A 22,298-nucleotide genomic window follows, 5' to 3' on the forward strand; every position below is an offset into this window, starting at 1 on the left:
CTCTGAAAACTGCACAAGGGTCATTTGCTATTGGTTTTGGACTAACACAGGATAAGAAAACTCTCAGAAGTACATGACTGTTATGAATAGTGTTTGTTCGACCATCTGGGGATGGACAGCATCAAAACCTTTTATGACCGTGTATTTGAAGTCACACATAATTCAGGTTTTTTGCTTTCATAAACTCTGCTGTGTCATAGACAAGGCTCCTGCAATGCAACCCAGAGACTTCATTCCTGTGACCAGTGCAAAAGACCAGGATACCAGTGGCAGAGCTGGAAGCAGAAGTCCAGAGACCAAAATGCCTGTCATCAAATTTAAGCACAGAATAATAAAAGAGAGTAGGGATTTGTTTTATTTTATTATTTTTAATAGAGAAAATTATAAGAGGTAAGAGACTCACACAGAAAAAGAAATGGAGAAATAGTGAAACTGACACTAAACACTATCACATGTGAACAGGAGCAGCAGGAAACACAGAAGACACTTAATGTCAACTGCTGTGGAAAAAGAAAACTACAGTCACTCTCAAAGAGGAGAATGTACAGTTATACTTGGCAACTGCTGTGAGAATTGCTAATATGTGTAGCTGGCTGAGTCAAGAATGAACCATCTTGTTGGCACCTTTTCTGTCAGGGAAGGCAACACAAGCCAATATAAGATGGATTAAGGGTACTTAAAATACAAAAAAATCCTAAACCAACAAGGACCACAAAAAAGCCCACAACAAGCTTTTTAAAAAAAATACACAGAAACAATAATTCAGAGACACATTAATTGAAATTTCTCATTTAAAGATGGGTGTCTCAGTGGAAGAAGACGAGAACAGAGATTCTTGACTGAGCAGCCCAGCAGACACAAAAGCCAGTGAAGTGCTCTGTCAGACAGGATACCTGGATCCCTGCCGTCACCTCCTCATTCTGGGGAAGGAATTAAGAGCTTCCTTGCCAGCATTTAACTGAAAACAGCTCTATCCAGATGTTCTGCCTATTGGCTACATATGAAAGACAGAACACCTTTTTGAGATTACCTTGTCCATGGCCTATTAATTATTACTATTTCTACACAATCTTCAGGATTTTTTTTTTTTTATATGGTAATGGAATTCACAGTAAAATAAGACTTTTGGGATAGAAGAGAAAAGGTTGTGTACAGGAAAAAATCCTTACAATTTTTTACTACCTCACCAGAAGAGTTTGGTGCAAAGAGCTTACATTAAATAAGGACAGTTGGTTAGTACTAATTATGTTCTTAAAGGAATTTTGGCTTGATACTATCTTCCACTCATTCCCCTTCCCCAAATGTCAGTTATGACTGTATTTTTGGAGAATGATGCTTATTTTGTTTTATTAGACTTTGACTAAGTAAATTGATATTGCATCATTGTTGATTTCTTTCCCCTTTTTAATTTGAATGCCTTATAAAGTATTACATGTTATAGTTCATTAGGTTCTCATTGATTGGACACTTATTAGCTTCCCAAGCCTATTCCATTGTTCTGCTGCTGTGCTTTAACCATTTGGTATTCGGCACTCTGCATAATGAATAAATTACAGTTGAGAGAACGGTCATCACCATATGGGGGTAATTTGTACTTTGACAGAAGGACAGGGCTCCTGGACTGGTCCTAAAGGGAAGCTCTGCAATCTTCGAAAATCCCTCTAATTTTTCCAATTATTTACTTTCAAAAGACCTTTTCCATCCCCAGTGTATGCAGATAGGAGCTTTGAATAGCAGCAAGCTGGGGATCAGACATAAAAGTTCTAATTTTAATTGCAGAGCTTCTTCGATGCAGATGAGACAGTATATACACTGATTAACACCTTCATGGCTAAGAATTTTTGTAGTCACTAGGGCTTTTTGGAATTCTATGATTTTGTGGGTTATTTTCAACCTTTGGTGGTTTGTATTTCTTGCATACAGCCAGAGAGTTTGGGAAACAAATTTTGGAAAGCTAAATTTAACATTGGTACTGACATGTAGCTGCTATCTGGTCACACATTTTTCCACTTGAGAAAATAATAATGTAATCTTTAAAATCATTGATTTATGTTCTTAATACAGAGAAAATACGTACTCCATTCCACTTAGTTATATCATAACGTTCTTTCTATAGAAAAAAATCCCTGCCTTCAAAAAAGCACAGAAAACTGTGGTCAAACTTGGAATTCATAGTCTGGTCCTTGGAAAGGTCACACACAATGAGTCTAAGCAGGCATTTTGCTTTCACTTATCCCCCACCCACTTGGTCAAGGTCCTCAAAGCTGCTGTGTTCAGTCCTGATTGGACCTGGGTTCTAAAGCAGTGTATTTAGAAAGGAGATTTAGCAATATTTTAAATAAAGTATTTCTCACAATAATTTCTATACATTTTCATAATATTTTTTCTTATTCAAAGTGTCTTCATTTTGTGTAGTTCTGACACTGTCTTCCTAGTTAACATACTGAGGATAAAAATAGTGAGCAAAAATATCTGAGCTACTACATATCAAGCAAGTTTTCACACCAGCTACTTCATGACATCAGAGACATATATTTTAGAGGAAAGTCTCCTTTACCTTTTGGATGATCTCATCTTTTCATCTAATGTACTTGGCATGCTAAAGATAGCCTTCTGCTTTTCTTTGCATTTTTCTTCCAGCTTGGAAGTGGGTCCCAAGTTCCTTCTCACTTGGTGGTATCCCAGACGGTTTCACATGCAGTCACCCTTACCTCCTGTGATGACAAACCAGGCTCTTTTCTAAACACAAAACTGGTAAAATTTGAACTCCACACTTTGCTTTAGGTTTGCATCTTATCTAATTTTGACTGTGGAGTCTCAACACAGAAGGAGAAAATGTCTCTGAAAAGTGAAATCACCCATTCAACCTTTAAGTTCCTTGGAACTTGTTCAGATCCAAGGGAGAATACTTGTGCAACAATCTTATTTCTTTTTCTCTTTACCACTACCAAGCCCACCAGAAATAAGAAATTGGCAAAGTAAGTATGCATGAGCAATTCCTTTATCTCCTCATATAAGCATGAAGAAATTCTCAGAAATTAAGAATTGAAGTGTTTAATTGTCATCTTTTAAACATGGGATAATCCAGATTGACCCCAAGTGTTAATACTACTGGAGCATGATCAGAGAGAGCAAATCAAGCAACCCATATTCATATCCATAAGCTCTGGGTGTAATCCACTGCATAGTAAAACAGAATCTATTCAAGATTGACATAAATGACAGCAGGGGAGAAAAAGAATACAAACTTACATCTGGACTGGCCACTCTCCAAGTATTTAGTAACTGATGTTCTGCAGCTAATACCTTATTTACTACCCTTTGTTTGTTGGCAAACATTGATGATTACTTGTATTTCATGGTTCTGACTGAATTTTCTTCACAGGTAAACAATAAGCTTTAAAAAGCACAGTAAATAGGAGAAAAGACAGAGGACAATATGGGAGGCATGGAGTCCTATAGGGGTGTTCTAGATCCAAATTCTTTGTAAGCCATTCTTCCAAAGACCTTTTTTTTTTTTTTTTTTCTGGCTAATGCAATTAAGACCCAGTTCAATAGTTAATCAGCCTCACTAAATGATATGGGTATTGAAGTTACAGTCTGTAATGGAGCAGTGAATCTATGCTGGAGGCTGAAGACAGGCACTGAGAAGTGATCATCAACCTTCTGGTCAGAAACTAAGAATGACCAGCAGCCAGAGCAACACAGACACAGTTTCTTTAGAAATCATTGAGATTTTTACCCACATTCAGAGCTGCAGATCTAATTTTTTAGATAGGCTAGGTTAAAGAAACTATAGAGATGCCTTTTCCATTTTTAACACTGTAGCCATTTTAGCCAAAAATGGAGGGAAAGTGAAGAATTCTATATTCTCTAAAAGTATTGTTTAAGGGAAAAGAGACTTGGTGTAACTGTATTGATACCTTTTATATAACTTTTTAGAGATCTGTTTTTCATAATGTGTTCCTTTACATTCTTTATCTGTCTCCGTGGAGTTCAAAGCTTTCTTAAGCCCTATTTACTAGGGCAAGAGAAATATAAGCCCTGCAGCTGTTGGCTTTTTTCACTCATTGGGCTAATTTTGAATCCAAAGCACAAATCCCGTGCAGTGCATTGAGGTGATGAAATGTGAAATTGTATTGAATTGAAATGTAAAATTGTCTCATTTCTGGGCACCTTGTGGTAGGTACCAGTACGAGGTTACCAAAAGAATAAGGAGGGCCAGTGTGATTTATACAAGAGAAGATCAGAGGGTGTGAATTGCAAAGGCGTTCTGAATAAATTAAAAGATAAAGTACAAGAACTGAATTTGGGAGACAGGTCGCCCACATTGAACAGATCTCCTCCATACAGCCTTATCTTATACTTTAAGACTCCTATGCACTGTCTACGTTAATATAGTCTTTACAGAAAAAATAGAAATTTAAAATTAAATTAATATCCCTATCTCTAATATTTAGAAATAGCAATAAGTGAAACTGAACCTTGTTTCAGATTCTTTCAGTCGCTTGCTGTTGGAGCAGTTCTTAATAACTGTAAGTATTGGTTACAAAGATGATGATAGATTTTTTTAAAAGTTCTGTCAACAAAGGAAATGCCTAATTCCTTGGGAATTATATCAAATTATATCAAATCTCTTTTGATTCTTGAGTTCTTTCATCTTAATATTCTGCTTTATTTATATGGTCTTGCAGATATTGATTATTTATCAGTCACCGCTCTCTCCTCTCAGTTACTAAGAACATTGCAATCAAGAACAACATAAGACAGTACTTGTTTAAAATGACTGCACTCCCACACCACAACTGTCTTTAGACTGTATTTTAAATTTAAACCAAAAATTAAAGTAATACTAAGCTTTCTTTTACTTTTTCTCTCAAGAAATTGTTGATGTTACCCTTTCCTGCTATAAGGTATACCTGTGAGTTACTGAAAAACATCTGAAGGACAGCACAGTCATTGCTCACAGCCAGCACAGTTTCATGAGGAAAGTCCTGCTTGTCAAACCTAATTTCCTTTTCTGACAAGGTAACCCACCTGGCTGATCAATACAAGCCAGTAGATGCAATTTTTTTTTAGATTACAGTAAAGATTTCAGTGCTGTCTCTGACAAGATCCTTCTGGACAAAATGTCCAGCATACAGCTGGACAAACACATGATGGGATGGGTGAGCAGCTGGCCCACATGTCAGGTACAACGGGTTACAGCGAGTGGGGTGACATCAGACTGGTGACCTGTCACTAGTGGGGTTCCACAGGGTTCCATCCTCAGCCCTGTGCTCTTCAACCTCTTCATAAATGACCTGAATGCAGAACTCAAAGTTGCACTAATTTTGCAGACGATACAAAACTGAGGAGAGTTGTCGACTCCCTCAAAGGCAGGGATGCCTTGCAGAGAGACTTTGACAGATCAGAGGACTGGGCAATCACCAGCTGTATGAAGTTTGATGCAGGCAATCAGCTGGCACTCACTGGGGAACAACAGGCTGGAGACCAGTGCTGTGGAAAGGGAGCTGGGGCTCCTTGTTGACAGAAGGTTGGATATGAGTCAGCAGTGCCCTGGCAATCTGGACGACCAGTGCTATCCTGGAGTGCATCAGACACAGCATCACCAGCCGGGCAAGGGAGGGGATTGTCCCACTCTGCTCTGCACTGGGGCAGCCTCACCTCAAGTGCTGGGGGCAGTTTTCGGTGTCACAATATAAGAAGGATGCAGAGCTATTAGAGAATGTCCAAAGGAAGGCAGTGAAGATGGTGAAGAGCCTTGAAGGGAAGTTTTATGAAGAGTGTTTGAGGTCACTTGATCTGTTCAGCCTGGAGGAGACTGAGGGGAGACCTCACTGTAGTTACAGTTTCCTTGTGAGGGCAAGAGGAGGGGCTGGCACTGATCTCTGCTCTGTGGTGACAGTGACAGGATCCAAAGGAATGGCCTGAAGTTGTGTCAGGGCAAATTTAGGTTGGATATTAGGAAAAGGGTATTCACACAGAAGGTGTTGGGCACTGGAACAGGCTCCTCAGGGCAGTGGTCACAGTGCCAAGAGTTCAAGAAGCATTGGAACAATGCAGATACATGGTGTGACTCTTGAGCATAGTTCTGTGCAGGGCCAGGAGTTAAACTTTGATAATCCTGATGAGTCCCTTCCAACTCAGGATATTCTATGATTCTATGAAATGCTTCTATAGAACTGCTTAAACCATCACAGAAATGAATCTTTTTTTACAGAGTGGAAACTCTAAAACTGTTGTGACAGGACTTTGAATTCTGGAGATGTTTTACTGTACAGAAGGGCACTGTCTGCTGTTACAACATTCTTTGCCACATCAATGCTTTAAAATCATCTTAGTTTGTGTCTGGGCATATGGAATGAAATACCTTACCTTTGCAAGCAGTGACATTTAATGTTAGAGTCTGGTTTAATCCACAAAGTTGAAACCCAAAATTTCCCCAAATGTAGAAATATTAAGGATTAAGGTTGGGAGATTTTTTCAATTAAATATTTATGGGTTTGGACAAGTGTCATGATTTCACCCAACTGAAACTTCATGCTGTGTCTTTAGTAAGAATATGAAACATCAATTATCATGTCATGTGTGATGATAATACATTATGCATTAGGCTATATAGACAGACACGTATAGTTCTTAAAATACAAACAATTTTGATGAATCTATAAACTGCTTGACCCAAGCAACATTGTTTGTCATGAACAAAAATCTGTGTCATGTGTCAAGACAGGTACCAACTGTAGCATTGGAAGATGTCAGGTTACAGTAAAGGGAAAAGTATCAGGTTTTAGTGCAGCACAGAATATCCTGGACAAGATAGTAATTAAACTCTTCTCTTAATGGAGTTTCCTGTTTTACCAAAATGAAACATAGTATCTAATCGCACATTTGGAGTGAAGTATTAATTATGACATGAGTATGGACACACAAATATAGCTGACAGAGATGCAATGGTTTTCACTGAAAACCTGTGCTTTTAGATTCACTTGGTGCAATAAACTCAGATCAGACTAGACAATGAAAATCATGACCTACTCTGCTGAAGCAGCCCACTTCTTCTCTTACAGATTATGTAGTATTTTATCAAAGATTGTTATAAACTCAAGCATTCCTCCAAGACAGAGGCCTGGCTTTTTCAAAGACTGGGTTGCATTAACTGAAGCCCTTGCAAGTGCCTCTTCTGTAGCAAACTCTACATGTTAGGGTCAGGGGTGAGCTCTTATTTGAGTAGGAGGGAAATTGTTAATGAAATTTTGCTCAGTGAGCTGTGTCATTCTTTATTCTTGCTGTGCTCCAGGCAGGTCCATACTGTCAAATATCAGAAGAGGCTGGAAATGAGTGACACATGTCTTCAAGACCAGAAATGACAGTGACCTTCCAGCTCCTTTTTGTGAAGGAGCAGGGGTGTTGTGCATAACTATTGAGAACAGAAATGAACGCTGACATTTTAATAATGTTCTGTTTGGTTCTTTGCTTCTTCTTATGGCAGTGGTTCAAACACTATTCTTAGGTTTATTTCTAGCACAAATTCACAGCAGTCCCTTCCAGGACACAAAACCAGATTTATGCTCAAGTGAGTGAGGGCAGGAATCACCTGGTCACCTCCATAATTTGGATTGCTACATATGGTGCACAATTAATTAGAAGAAATGTTTCTCATATCCTGAGGAAGGGAAAAATAAGTTTTTATTTTTTATCACTATCTTTGAGACCAGACAGTATCACAATTTATAGCTCTGAGTTTTTTTTTCCTTTGCTTTCACAATTTCATCTTTTCCATGTGACAGTTTAATTTGTAAGTACTAAACTTATTTGTGCATAATATTAAACATATGGAAATCATGAGACATTTAATAGAAGATCCAGACATTGCAAATTGGTAGGTATAGGAGAAGGAAGGTAAAGTGTATGTGTCCTGGCTTATTTACATAGACAAAAGGACAGAAGTGGTTGAATTTTCCCTCTCTTTAGCCCTGCATATCACCATGCAAAACACCTGCAGAAGTTCAAGAAGATGGCTAGAACGGTCTGGGAAGAATTATTAGACTGAGCCTGATGCATAGAGACAAAGAATAAATTATATCTTGAGATACATAAAGAATGAAATGAGAAGTGGTCCTGATTTGAAAGCCTTGCTTGAGCACAGGCAGTAATTGTTGAATTGCACAGCAGCCCCAGTTAAGTGAAAAGAATCATGGAATGATTTTAGTTGGAAGGGACCTTAAAGATCATCTCATTTCAATGGCTTCCACTAGACCAGGTTGCTCAAATCCCCATCCAAATGGCCTTGAACACTCCTAGGGATGGGGCATTCACAAATTTCTGAAAAACCTGTCCCATTGCCTCTCATTCTCATTCCTAACACCTAGTCTGAACCTGCTCTCTTTCAGTTAAAGCCACACCCCTTGTCCTCTCACTACACACTCTCATGGAAAGTCCATGTCCAGCTCTCTTGTAACCTGGAAAGTTGTATAAGGTTTTCCCAGACCCTGTGCTTCTCCAGGATGAGCAACCCCAACTTTCTCAGCTTTTTCCTCACAGGAGGGGTGCTCTGTCCCTCTAATCTCTGGATTTGTCTGATCTCTGGACTTGCTCCACAGGTCCACATCCTATGTTGAGGACACAGAACTGCAGGTGTGATCTCACCAGACCAAAGTAGAAGGACAGAATCTCTTCCCTTGCCCTGCTTGCCACACTGCTTGGGATGCAGACCAGGATACAATTGGATTTCTGGGCTGCAAACACACATTGCTAGGTCATGTATAGCTTCTTGTCAACCAAGCTATTTTTTTTTCACTTGCATTTAGAACAGGTGCAGGCATTTCTGTTATGTGTGAACTTGACTGCAGTTACCCTTGCTTTGATTACATTACAAATGAGGTTCTTGCTAAGAGGTGTGCTTGATGCTGCATCTAGAGAGCTCCTAGAAGCTGAAAACCAGAGCAGAAATTAGCAACCCATCTGAGAATCCACAAATCAAAAAATGAACCAGAGAGGATAAAATACCAGTGCCCATTTGTCTCATTACAGTATTTCTGGCAGCAGATCTGAAATCAGCTTACCAAACAGTTAAACCTTTTTCCCTTGGCAGTCCCTCTGGAGTATCCCCTCAGTGTACAGGAGGGCAGGAGGGAATGCTGGAAGTTTTACACTGGTGTCTGTGTTGCTTTCAAGTGTATTCTGGACAAAATGTGCTCTGACATATCCTGTCTGGCAGGGCTGGAGACAACCAAAGTGTTCACAACTCATCCCACTGGAGAAGGAAAGCAAGTCTTGTTCTAGGGCATTAAATGTTCTAGAAAGCACTTGTCAGAGAAGCTTCCATGGAGATTGTGACTGTCCATGATTGTCCTTTGAATAGAAAAGGAGGAAGAGTTGGAGACAGCAGCGTCACAAGGAGGAGTGGTAAAGGAACATTGCCAGGAATAAAATTCTGGTATTAAGCTGGTAAGTGCCCCCTCAGGGTGTCACTTTGCACTGTGCTCACCTCTGTAGTGGCTTGGCTGTGCAGAGGGTGTACAAACAGTGCCCAGACTGGGGTACTCTCATGGAGCATCACCTATGAACAACCTAACACAGATATAAATACAACCAGTGTGAGCACCCCAGCATATAAATTCCTGAATAGTGCAGGATTCTGCTACATGACAACACTTCTGTGCCAGGGAAAAAAATAGTGAAACTGCAGTGCTTCTGCTGACAGAAACTGCTCTTTGGCATTGTGTTTTCCAAGGAAATACTTGAGGCTGGAACTTGTGTTTTCCTGCAGTTTGCCAGAAACCAGACATATCAGTTTTTCAGTGCTTTAATTCAGAGATGTGCGAGATGAAAATGGGGTCCTGGTCACCTAGGGGCCCACAACAGAGAGCAAAGAAGTTTGGCATATCAAAGAGCCCTGTTCTGAGAGCAGTAAAGAAGCATGTGGGCTGTCTGCTTGGTCTTGTTGAATTTTGGATACTGTGTATTTTAGTTGTTGCAAAAACACAAGACATCAAATGTAGTTTTCTGTGTTTGCTATAAGTAAAAGAAAATACTATTTTGTCATCTATATTTGACCAATAAAGTGCCAAAACTACCATGTAATACCTTATTTTATAAAAATATCCACCTATTACTTGCAGAAATGATGGATACATCGACAACATGGGAGAGGCCAATGTGTGTTAGTTTCTCAGGAATATAAAAAGCATTTTACTACCTTCTTTTATTCAGATTTCAGTGGCCCTGGAATATACTCTATCTTCTTCTGGAAAGCAAATCCTTTCCTGGAAGTATTACATCCAGTAGCCAGAGGATGAAGTCCTGTGCCAGCATGACAGGAGTGGAACACCTGAGATTCACTCTTGAGAATCAGCACTAAGTATGAAAACTATGTACTAAAATAGATTTATGCGGATTTTTGGGGTGATTTTTTGCTCCAATTAACACTCATGTATGTGATGTAGAAAGACCTCTGATTGGTGACTAATCTTTTTTATGAGATTTGGTTGTTTTCAGCTTTTAGTAAGAATGTATTTCTTTTGTGAGATTGCTTGTTTACAAACTATGTCCCATTTCTACTTCAAGATGAAAAAAAAAATTTGCAGTTTTACCATAACTAAAATTAGGATGTATTGCAGCAAAATTATATAAAATATGCACCAGCAAAAGCATTTAATTCATTCTAAAAATAAAAGAAAAGTTTTGCTTCCAAAAGATCTCTTGGAAACTTTTATTTTTAATAAGCTGATATTTGGGGGGTTAGAGAGAAATGCAAATTTAGACTTTCAAATGCAAATTTTATCCAAATAACATCTTTTTAAAAAGTATATTTAGGTTCTGTTGATTTGTTCTTTGGTATTTGGCAAGATTGTAAGCAGAACCTCTGTTAGACATGACTAGGGGGAAGTTGTAACATAAATAAAATATTAACCTAATTAAATTGTGTCTTTTTAAAACTTGATAAACCCTGTGAGGTCGTACATGTAAGTGTTGAACAGATCCAAAATTCCATGGATGGAATGGGTGCTAATATTGCCCAAAAGATCATCTTCTAATGCATCAAACATACCTGGTTGTTCTTTAGTGAGTTATCAGGACCCAATCAAGAGTACATTAAATTTTATTTCACTGAAAGGAGCTGAAACGAATAATTTCAAACAGACTCTGCCATTCTTACTTACACCTTATATTTGCTGCACCATTTAAAACTTGATGGGTTCCTTAACCGTGATGTGGGATTTTAAATAGTTTGCTTAGCCTGGTAGCACCAGAGAAGCAGGTCTATTCCCCAGCCAGCTGGGTTCTCATACTGGTATGTCCTTTTGCCTATGAAGCACATGCTTTCATTTCCCAAAGCCCCTGTGCAAAGTTATAGTTGGTATCCTTGAAAGAAATCAGTGTTTGTTGCTTTAATTTTTGTTGAGAAGCTGGCATTCTGTCATTTCAGCTCATCATATTATTATGCATGTAATAATGTGACATGCTTAACTGCTAGCTTCAAGCTGAACATTTAATGTGGGATACACCTACAGTGTTTTCATTTCAGATAGCTGCAATCAGACCTCAGAGCAGCTTTCTCATCTGGAAAGATAAAGTCCACGGCATTCACTTTTTTGACATGGACAGATTTGTTTTAACATGTTCAGAATACATAAAAATGTGAATGATAGAAGTCCAGCCTACCTCGAGGTGGGATAAAATAAAAGATCGCTATAGATTTTCACATATATATGAGCTGATGTGGTTTTGTGTCCTTGAATGTGTGTATTTATGTGAAAAAGATAAAAATAAATTTAACTTTAACTATCTTAAAGAATGTTACTGAGTTAATTTGCAACTGTAAATCTATGAGTAATGTATATATTAAGGTATACTGAGATTCCAGCCTGTAGATATGTCAAAGAATCTGACAGTCTTTGAATGGAAAAAAAAAATAAAACATGCCTCACACAAACCTAGTTTTTCCACTTTCTTTTTTTTCTTTGCAATTAGCTTGTACTAAATTCCAAGTATGTTCAGTAATCTGCTGATCAGAAATTTTTTTTAGCACACTGAAAAAAACCATGGGTGTTTATTACATTAATATTTGCTGTGTGGTTATAATGAGAAAACTAATCTTAAAACATCTAACAAGTTGGGTTCTGGTGAACACAGACTTACATGCTGATCTTTCCATACCTCTAGAGCTGCTGCTGCACTGAGTCATTGAGAAATCTCTTCAAAAGTTCCAGGGCCAGAACACAAAAAGAAGGCATCCATGGGCACAGGTGTGTGTAATCTTACAGTGATTCAAATTAATTTAGGGCTATTTAAATCAAAAGCCGATTCCTGTCTAGGTTTGTGTTTGCAGCTTGGATAAGTATCTGCAGCTGGCTATATTGCTTCATGGAGGAGTGCTATGAGAGAAGCATAAAGGCATCAAAATATTAGAAAAGCCCAGAGACACTGTAAAAGTCTATCTATGATTTTGCAGTCACTGTTGTTGTCTGTCTAATACTGCAATGCCAGTCACACTCTGTGAAAGACACACAGTCTCTTAGGCTTAGTTTCTGTTCAAATAGGTGTTTCCAGGCTTGGGTAATTTTCTGAGCTGGGTGTGATATTTTCTCTAAATTCCTGCTCCTGTCCAGATAGGACTCTGAGCTGCACATGTGTAGTACACCCTCCCAGCCTTTCCTTTTCTGGGAGTGCTTTAGAGGTGAGGATAACCATGTCCACTCCTTCACAATAGGATCTTTCTTCAGAAACAGTGGCTTTTACATTCAGAGCAATGCTAATTGAGAGACCCCATTGCAAGATTTTAGCTGAATCTCATAATCCAATAAAGGGTGAGAAGGAAAAAGCACAGACTCCCACACTGACTGCAGTCCAGGACTGCTGAAACTGTCTTTCTTTTGATAACAAGGGGACTCAAGAATGGCTAAAATTATACGGCTCTTGTAGCCTTTCCTGCTAATCATCCAAAGAGAAGGATAATCAGGCTATTGTAAATTCTGTGTGGCATAACACTGTTTGTATTTGCCTTTTTTGTCAGTCATTTGCGTTTGGTCACATCTATCTGACATTGCAAACACTGGTTTAAGAGTTTACCTGAGCAAACGTATGACAGCTTCTTTAAAAATATCTGTCGATTATAATCCCTCCATGTCTATTTCTTAAGTCAGTTTCTTCCTTTCCCCCACAATCATGTTAGATTTGATTAATGTAAGTTGAACAGTAGAATAATTCTGGTAGCTCTTTTAAGTAAAATAGTTCATATACTAATGAGATCCTGTCCAGTTCAACTTAATTTTTTTTTTTTTGAGAGAAAGAGAGAGAAATGTCCTTTCTCCTGTTATTGAGTGCCAGCAGTGAGATGATTTTTAAGGGTTTTATTTTAGACTTGAATTTTGCTCATCTGTGGTAGGCTATGTTTTCTCATTGTAGAAGCTTTTTCCTGGTAAAATCATTCCCTTCACTAATGAGATCCATCCTGATATGACAGGAAGACAGCTCTTAAAACACCCACCGTTTTCTCCCATTCATTTGAATAGCAGCAAAGGGACATCTTTTAAAGTAATTTTTATCAGCGAGATTGGGCTGAATCTCATTAATAAAGAAATGATTTTACTCAAAAGAGTCTTCACAGTTGAGCTATAACCCAGATTAGTGAGATCTAGCCTGATTATAACTTTATAAGACATTGTACTTCTGCCATTCAAAGCACGCAAGTGTGCTGTAGAGACCATCCATTCAGTAAGAGGGTGTTTTAGAGGGGCAGGAATGAAAGGTGAGGAAGCAGCTTGGAGGTGTTTTTCTCATAATTTCAATATACCTTCAGCACAGAAAGTCAATTATTGCTTTTCAAAAAGCAAGAATTGGTTGAAGATTGGTTTTCACTATATGTATTTTTATTTTGAAGACATAAGATGCTCAGAGAAGGGTCAGTGTGCCAGAACTCTGCTGACTTCACCAGACATTTACACTAGCCCTAGTCAAGTAACCACTTCTCTCTAATTTCGTCTCACAAAAAAACCCCAAAAAACAAACCCCAGAGCAAACAAATTGCTTGTCAAAGGTCAGTCTCTAAGCAAGAACATATGACATTTTTGTTTTAGAATGCATTTGGCTTTTTTTTTTATTTTGGCAGGAAAACAGGAAATAATTGATGAGTGAGAAAGAAAGAAAACTCTTAGCCATAACTCATGGTGAATTGCTGAATCTGTTATTGGGCTAAACAGTTTGGGTACAGTACAGTGCTGGAACTGGAGATGAAAGAGTTGTCTTCTATTTCACAGGATAAAAATAAGTGGTCACCATAGTTCCCTTTGCAGAATATCAAAAACGGTCTTTTGCAAATGAATAAAGATTCTTTCCTAAAGTGACTTTTCAGTTAAATCTCCATTTTTGGATACTATTTTTGTCTTTTTTTTTTCCTTCATTAGACAGTCAGAGAGAAGAGAGAAGGCACAGGGAAGAATAACATATTTTTTAATATTTTGGTTCAAATAATAAAATAAATAGTTACTTGGATTTGATAAAATATGGAATGAAAACTTATGCATGATTTAATTGTAAAAAAATTCCTTCTGTACTGAAAAAAGAATTAATCTAACATTTTAAGCAGCTTCAATAGCAGGTAAATTTCTGGGAACTGCTGTTCCTCAGGAAACCAAAAAGGCCATAGTTTCCTAACACAAGGCCTTCATCACCAAAACCAGCCAGCTGGGCTGCACTATTTCATTACCTTTGGCAACATAAAACCAGGGTAGCAGAAACCTGGGAATAATGACTTTTTATGTTAAGCATGCTGTTTTGGTTGTAGTTGCCTATTTGGACAATAAGGATAACTCCAAAAAGAATTTTACCCAAGCTGGATGCATACTGCAGGCAGTGCAAATACCTCACACTGAAAGGCAACAACTTACAGGGAAACTCAAAGGTGTATTTCAGATAAATTGTAGAAGACTGAGCTGTGTAAGGTACGAAATAAAATGCAAGTGTAAAAAAACCCATTTCAATTGGACCTATATGAGTAGTTATATTCTTTGCAGTTCTGCATCAAGAGCAGAGGTTTGCAATAAAGACATCCATTTTGTTTCCATACCATCTAACTATGATTTTGTGACATTTTTAATGAACTACCTAATTTTTAGATATTGCTTTCAAAAGTTGTATGAAGACAGAGATGAAAAACTCAATACCAGCCTTTCCCAGGGCCAATATTTCTCTCTGTATGGCTCCCCTGGTTCTAGTTGCCCAGAGTCTTTCCCAAGAAAGAAGTAAGGCTTTATTTAGTTGGTTGCAACATTTGTTTACCTCAGCAGAAAGTTCATATGAATGCATACCATCCCAAACTGCTTTTACCCCATCTGCTCTTTGCACAAGTAGAAATAGCTGCAGCTGAGAGCAAGGTAAGAGCAGAGTGAACCACTGTGAAGAAAGGAGCACAGAAAACTGCTACCAAATTAGACTGAACAGTTTCCTATTCCAAACTGGTGATGTTTCTGTGAGGTAGGATGGCAAATCCTGAATATTAATGAATAGTTAGCAAACCACTGAACACTCACTTGTCCTCAGTAGAACCTCAAGATTGGTCACCCCACTACTGGACAGTAGCATAAATCTTCTAATTAGACTAATGAAAGACAGAAACAAAGGGAAGAGATATCCTAGCACCTTTCTGGTAAGGGATTGCCCAGGTGCTAGGAAACCTCTGTTTCATGCAGAACTCAATAAATTAGCATTTAAATCTCTATAACTCGGGACAGGGAATGTTGAATATGCTTGGTAACACACAGCTTGCAGAAGCCAAGCAATCACAACAAAACCTCACAATGTCCCAGGGCGTGGTAAATAACACCAACAAGATGTACCAAAAAGAAATGGTCATATATGTTTTTTCCAGCCTTCAGGCTACTGAAGCTTGAAACATCTGTATCAAGATAGAACAGGTTAAAAAGGCCCTACTAATACTAAAGCACAATATACCTTAAGGAAGGAAAATTATTTCCTTGAACAATATTTTGAGAATACCATATTCATAGGTACACTCTCCACCTTGAGATACAGCATGGACTAGGATGTCTGGAAGACCAACTGCCTCTGCCTGGGAAACATAACTGCAGGGCCTAACAGGAAAGGACCAGGAAGGAAGGAGGGAGTTGAGAATGGGCTTCAAGTGTTAGGTGGTGATTGAGTTTCAAGCAGTAAGAAATTGTAAGAAACTTAAGGAAATCTCTGTAGCTCAAATCAACTGCATTTGAATGAATGTAGGCAGTGGGTAGCTTAGTGTTGTATGGAAAATCAGGCCTAGGTTTGGAGTTAGTCACTGAGTGGCTTAGCACTTGGGTACCAGTACTTCTACCAATGTGTGTGTTCCAAAGCCTTCTGTTTTGCATTCCCTATAGAGAACGTAGAGTCTTTGCAGGGATTTTCATTATTTCATATTCCCTCTAGGAGAGTGAATCTCTCTTTGTTTTGTTATATTTAGCACATCTCTCCTTTTGCCCTCAAGTCTTAACTATGGCTGAAAGTCTGAAAGTCTTTCATGAGCTCATAAAACCTAAAAAACACTGTGTAGTCCAGATGGCTCAGGTTATTGCTGTTAGGAGCTTTCATTTGTTAGGTGGAGATCTCTGTTCCGACTAGAGGAAGCACCCAGAGAACTAACCTGGTCCTTCCTGCATGCAACTGCACACAGCCGTGTACTTTGCCAGAGCGACCAGGAGCACCTGAGAAGGCCTCTGGCAGTTATGAAACAGAGTGTTTGACTGAAGGTTGCATGGCACCTCCTTGCTTTATCAGCTCCTACCTTCAGCCCACACTAAACTCACGCATTAAAAAGTGAAGTGCAATATTCTGCTCCCTGATCTTCTTAGACTGCAATATCTTTGTTCAATTCTCAGTCATTGCTGGAATGTGCCAAGCAATGAAATGTCAGTCTTTGAAATACAGTTCTTAGGAGAACTTTTTTTTTCCCTACTAAGTAAAGTTAACTTTATCTCATAATAATATTTAATGATGTCCCATTTAGTATTGTTCCTATTTTGCTTCTATCAGTCTTCGTTATGAATGCCATGTTGCATCTCAACCCTCCTGCCTCTGAAACTCATGTCAATGCCAATATGTGGGTATTACTAAATACAGAGAATGCATAAGAATCTATTCAGCCAGCACTCCTCCACTCTCTCTGAATTCATTGTGTCACCTCCGCCTCCAGTGGCCTGTCTTGAAGAGCCCCAAGGTAATTCTTGAACGCATGGCACTGCTGCCCCCAGGCTCCCTCTGATGCTGTTGTGCAATGTTCCCATTCTTTTTGTGTGTAAGAGGGAGAATATTTGTAAGCCAAGCAAGAAGAAAATGCCTGATGTTTTCACGACTGTATGAACATTTCACACAGAGGGAAGGTTCACCCCTGCTTTTTAAAGTGGAAATTTTCACGTCTGAGCTATATAGTTATCATGTTCTGAACTGCTGCTGGTGTTAATTTGGGTTGGGTTAGCCTTAAAGGCCAGGCTTAGGTGAGTATTGTAAAAGATTGGACATTAAACTGAAATCTGAATGGCTTTCTGCATAAAATTTTAACAGAGACAAGTACTATGTCCCTTTGCACTGCCCAAGCCCCAAAATCCCACAGGGTATTTTCATTCCCACCTACGTACTTCTCAGCCTGCCAGTGTCACAGTGAATGATACAGATCTTCTATCAGAGACACAGAAAATGAATGCAGGAAATGTTAAAAAGGATTTAATTCCTTGCCTGCTATACCCATCATAGTTTTCTTTTTCTTTTTTATGCAAATAATGCCAACCATAAATAATGACACATAAAAAGAAAATAGGATTAAATAGGTGACATCATTCCCAGAAAAAGAAGGGTTTGGGATGGTTTCTCAACCTGCCAAAAAATTCAGCAACCTTCTCCCAACTTGTGAGGTCTGTGGGCAGTGACCACTGCATGACAGCTAGTGCAAGTTGTCTCTGACAAGTTCACTGAGCCATTAAGATTTTGATGATTTTTAGGGTCCCTTCCAACCCAAACCATCCTATGATCCTCTGATGCTGTAATTATTTCTAAAAGGAAATAGTAGGACATAATCAGGAAGGAACCATATACTTCCCTATGCTTTAGCTATCCCCTATGAAAAATAAAAATATTTTGACAAAACTGTAGGGTAATTTTCTATATTCCTTAGGCCCTGTCTTGAGTCAGGGCCTTTTAAATAGCTTTGTGGTTTGAGTCTTGATCATAGATGAAGATGTTACACTAGTTACCAATTAGCTTACTCTGTTTTCCATCAGTGTTTACCTCAGTCCATGAGCAAGTGGCTGAACACATTAATTCCATTCCCTTCCTCATTTATTATAGGTAAGTTTTGCTTGTAGTTTTTAAACAAAGCTGATTTTTAATTTATTTGAAAGGAATTTAAAAACCCTGTTTTTTACAATCTTGATAAAAACAATCATTAACAACTGCATGATTAATGGACATTAAAAAGCTCATTTAGGGTCTAATGGAAGTTAACAGGCCTTTTTTATTAATGTTTCTAATTGATTCTTGATTTAAGTGGTAGCCATTTTTTTAAGTAGCCTCTTATTGAAATGTACTACTGGCAAAAAAAATGGACATTAAATCTTTGGGAAACTTTCATGTATAAGTCTATGCTTGATCTGTACAATTATTCTATTATTGATTTATAATGACAGAGGTGTAAAATCTGCAAAAGATAAAGAACAAAGAAAATGTCCCAAGTTACATTTTCTTTGTACATTTTCCTGGATTCCACTCACCATCAGAATTGAAGGCTTTTCTCAAATATTTGTTTAATAATGCAGATACCATGACAAGTCCCAGGATATTTGTTCTAACATTTGAACATATGTTGAAATTTTGAAGATACCTCACAAGGCATTTATCCAAATTAATTGCTCTCCCATATACTTTTTGAGTTATGAAGTTCTCAAACTTGTATATAAAGGATCTTTTATGGGTAAGCTCTACCCAGAACAATCCTGATAAAGAAGCTTCAAGACAGATGAGGCCAGCAGTATAAATTCAGTTCTGTACGCTATAAATAATACAAATTAGAGATCCATGCTTTTCACAGTTTTCATATGGACCTAAACTTCTATGCAGGTTACCTGAGATGCATGAATATCTAATGTTTTCTTCCTGCCAAATCAGTTATAATTCAGCATTAAAAGTTACAGTGTGTTTCTATTCATACTGCTATGAATGTTATTCATATTAATGTGTTTGTTTCTGTAGTAATTTTCTCAATGAAACAAGATATTATACTGGCCCAAACACCCCAAATCTTCAGCTGCTGTAAATAATATCAGTGGGCTTCAGTGAGCTCCCCTGACATGCTGGTGAGGTTCAAGACTACATTGAGGCATTCATTAACATTACTGACTTATGAAAGAGAAGGATTTTTCTGTAATGAACACTGCAGTGATTTTAGAGAAAAAGAAAAGGACACGGGACTATTAGAAGTAATTTAAAACAGGCTTTTTACAGGTAGCAATGAACATACACACATATTTCTCATCTGCTTTCCCAAAATTATGGCTTCAACGACACATCATGACAGCATGGAAAGGGGGTGACTGTGCTACAGTGCATTTTTACTTGAAAGTCATGTTTTTTCCTTCTGTGCAACTTTCTCTGTAGACAATCTGGTTTATCTTGATTTAGTCCAAAGGATATGGCAGTCAAGTTACTAACAGTAATGTCAATGATACCAACCCCAACAATTCAATAATCTTACGGTGTAATCACACTAGATGATCTATTTTACAGATTATTTAGTTATTTTCATTGAGAAATGTGTCAAAGATGAGCTGGAATTTTGATTTTGACTGTGGAGGAGACAGCCTGAGAGGTAATGGGGAATAAAAATAACACTCCCTCGAATGTTGTGGCTACTTCCAGTATATAACTGACATCAGCATATGGTAATTAATTGGGAGGAACTGCAAACAGCATGGAGAACACTGAGATACTATGAGATAAAGTCTAAAGCCTTGGGGCAGAGCAGGAAGTGTTTCCTTGGGGTTCAGAGAACTCACCAAGAGTTGAGGTGGAGGAAGGGAAGAAACATCTTGAAGGATTCAGTCTGTAAATATGAAAACTGGGTGGGGGAAAAAAAAAGAAATAATAAAAAAATATGTGTAACAAATAGAAAGGAAACAGATGTGGCAGGACTCAAAAAGGCTTGAAAACCTCAAAGGACCTCAAAGGTCAGACCTGAATCAAAAAAAGAAATATACATATTGAATAAGAAAGCTTTAAAGTAATGTAGTGAAAGGGAGGAGTGTAAAATTCTGAAAACAGTCAAATTCCACCTTCTTCCTTTCCTGTGGCTTCCTTCTTCTTTGCTGGTGTAATGAGAGCTCTCCCTCCAGGCATTTCAGTATCTTCTACCACCATGTTACAACTAGGAACAATATGCCTCATCCATGCTATTCACCATGCCACAGAGTGAAAACACAATGAGTTTCTCTTCTGAGCTGGAAGACATTCAGTCTACATGATGTCTTTTCCTTAAAAGAAAACATTTGGGGGAATAAAATGGGTTTTGAGATGTGTATAATAAACATACTTGCACATGCTGTACATTGTGCCCATGGATAAAACCATTGTAAACTAGCTGTATGTCTAGCACACATATTGTTATTCTTAATAATTTTATTTTGTAGTAGATAAAGATGGGACAAAAAGACGAATTAAATATCTTACCTAAAGCTTGCAGGATCACTGGCTGTTGGACATAAACTCCATTTTCCTTTTCTGACCATGAGTTCATGTGACTGACATGTTCCTTGTATGTGATATAATAAGGTGAAATCTTGTTTCCTCTTAGAGCTTAATGTGTGATATCATGGCAATGACAAGCATGAATGAGATGCCAACGTTTGGCACTCTTTGGTGAGCAGTGAAAACATTACAGTGAGAGGTGTCCAGCAGCGTTAAAAAGTAACCCAATCAGGACAAGTCCATGTCTGACTCAACATCAACTTGATAGAATTGCTGCTTTTGGCAGTTAATGTTGACAATTAGTACAGTGCCCTTGTTGTGTATGTGAGGGACTTGAGTTCCTTTAGTGGACACTGAGTACAAAAGCTGCAGAAACAGCTGCTGGGCACATAAATGTCTTGTTGGAAAGATATGAATATATTTAGAAAGATAGTTATGTGTTGCTGGCCTTAATCCCTTGCCTTAAGTGTCTTCTGATGGTCAGAGATAGCAGTGCACTGAATAAAGGGAAGCACTTTTGACTGGCTAGTGTACATCAGGTCCCATACACATACTGACTGAATTCACGTTACTTGTCACTTGATACAGTTATGAGATCTGAATGATTTTCAGTCACTTCAGTGAAGGCTGTATTTGAAACCTGGTCTCAAAGCCGCAAGGCAATTGTATTACATACCTGTCAACTAACAAGACTTGCCAAAATGAATCTACTCTTATGAACACATGACCATTATTGCTGTTCACACTGTGTAACACTATACACTGTGACAAAAGTAAAAAGCAAGAGGATTATTAGGCTAGACAGTCACTTACTAAATATATTTATTGTGGATAAATGACTATTCCTATTCAAACAAAAATTTGGACTTTTGATAAAATTTATAATATTGAGAAATGTGATATGGGCAATTTAGTAAAACTCAACCTTTTCCTCTTGTAAGGAAGAAGAAAATATTTACATTTCCTGCCTGAGCAAAGATTTTTATGCTGAAGACTACTAATATTCTACATACCAAGCTCAAGTAAATGGAATGGAATTCAGCTAGTAGCTGGACCACACAGGCCAAATTTCTTTACATTGTTATAGAGCACTTAATCATTCATCAGATGTAAATAATAACCTTCTTAGCAGTTAACAAAGCCCAACCATAGTCACACAGGGGAATGTATAGTGTGCTGCATGCATTTTCTAGGTTTGCATGAGAAACATGGATCAGTAAATTGGTAGAGCTGACAAGTTGTTCACTGAAAAAGAATTGAAACAGCTCCTTGAAATGGAATTCGGAAATGTACTTTCTAATATGAAACTCCCACAGGAGAGAGGAGACTCTAAGGGTATAGAAGAAGATGTAGAAGTTAGTTCTATTGCCAGGTCTAGAAAATTGACTGTCTTACAGGTGTCTTCAGTGACCAAGGGCTAAAGAACTGTCAAAGATTCTATCTATCTGAGCAAAAGTTAATGAAATAGAGATGGACACCAGGCTCTTGTGCAATGTCAGTTGATCACATTTCCAAAAGTTTACTAAAAGGAGAAAAACACAAAATAATTTAGAATTCCTCAGACAGAATAA

The sequence above is a fragment of the Passer montanus genome, unplaced genomic scaffold (genome assembly GCF_014805655.1).
Source record: "Passer montanus isolate IOZ18808 unplaced genomic scaffold, ASM1480565v1 scaffold27, whole genome shotgun sequence".
Taxonomy (NCBI): domain Eukaryota; kingdom Metazoa; phylum Chordata; class Aves; order Passeriformes; family Passeridae; genus Passer; species Passer montanus.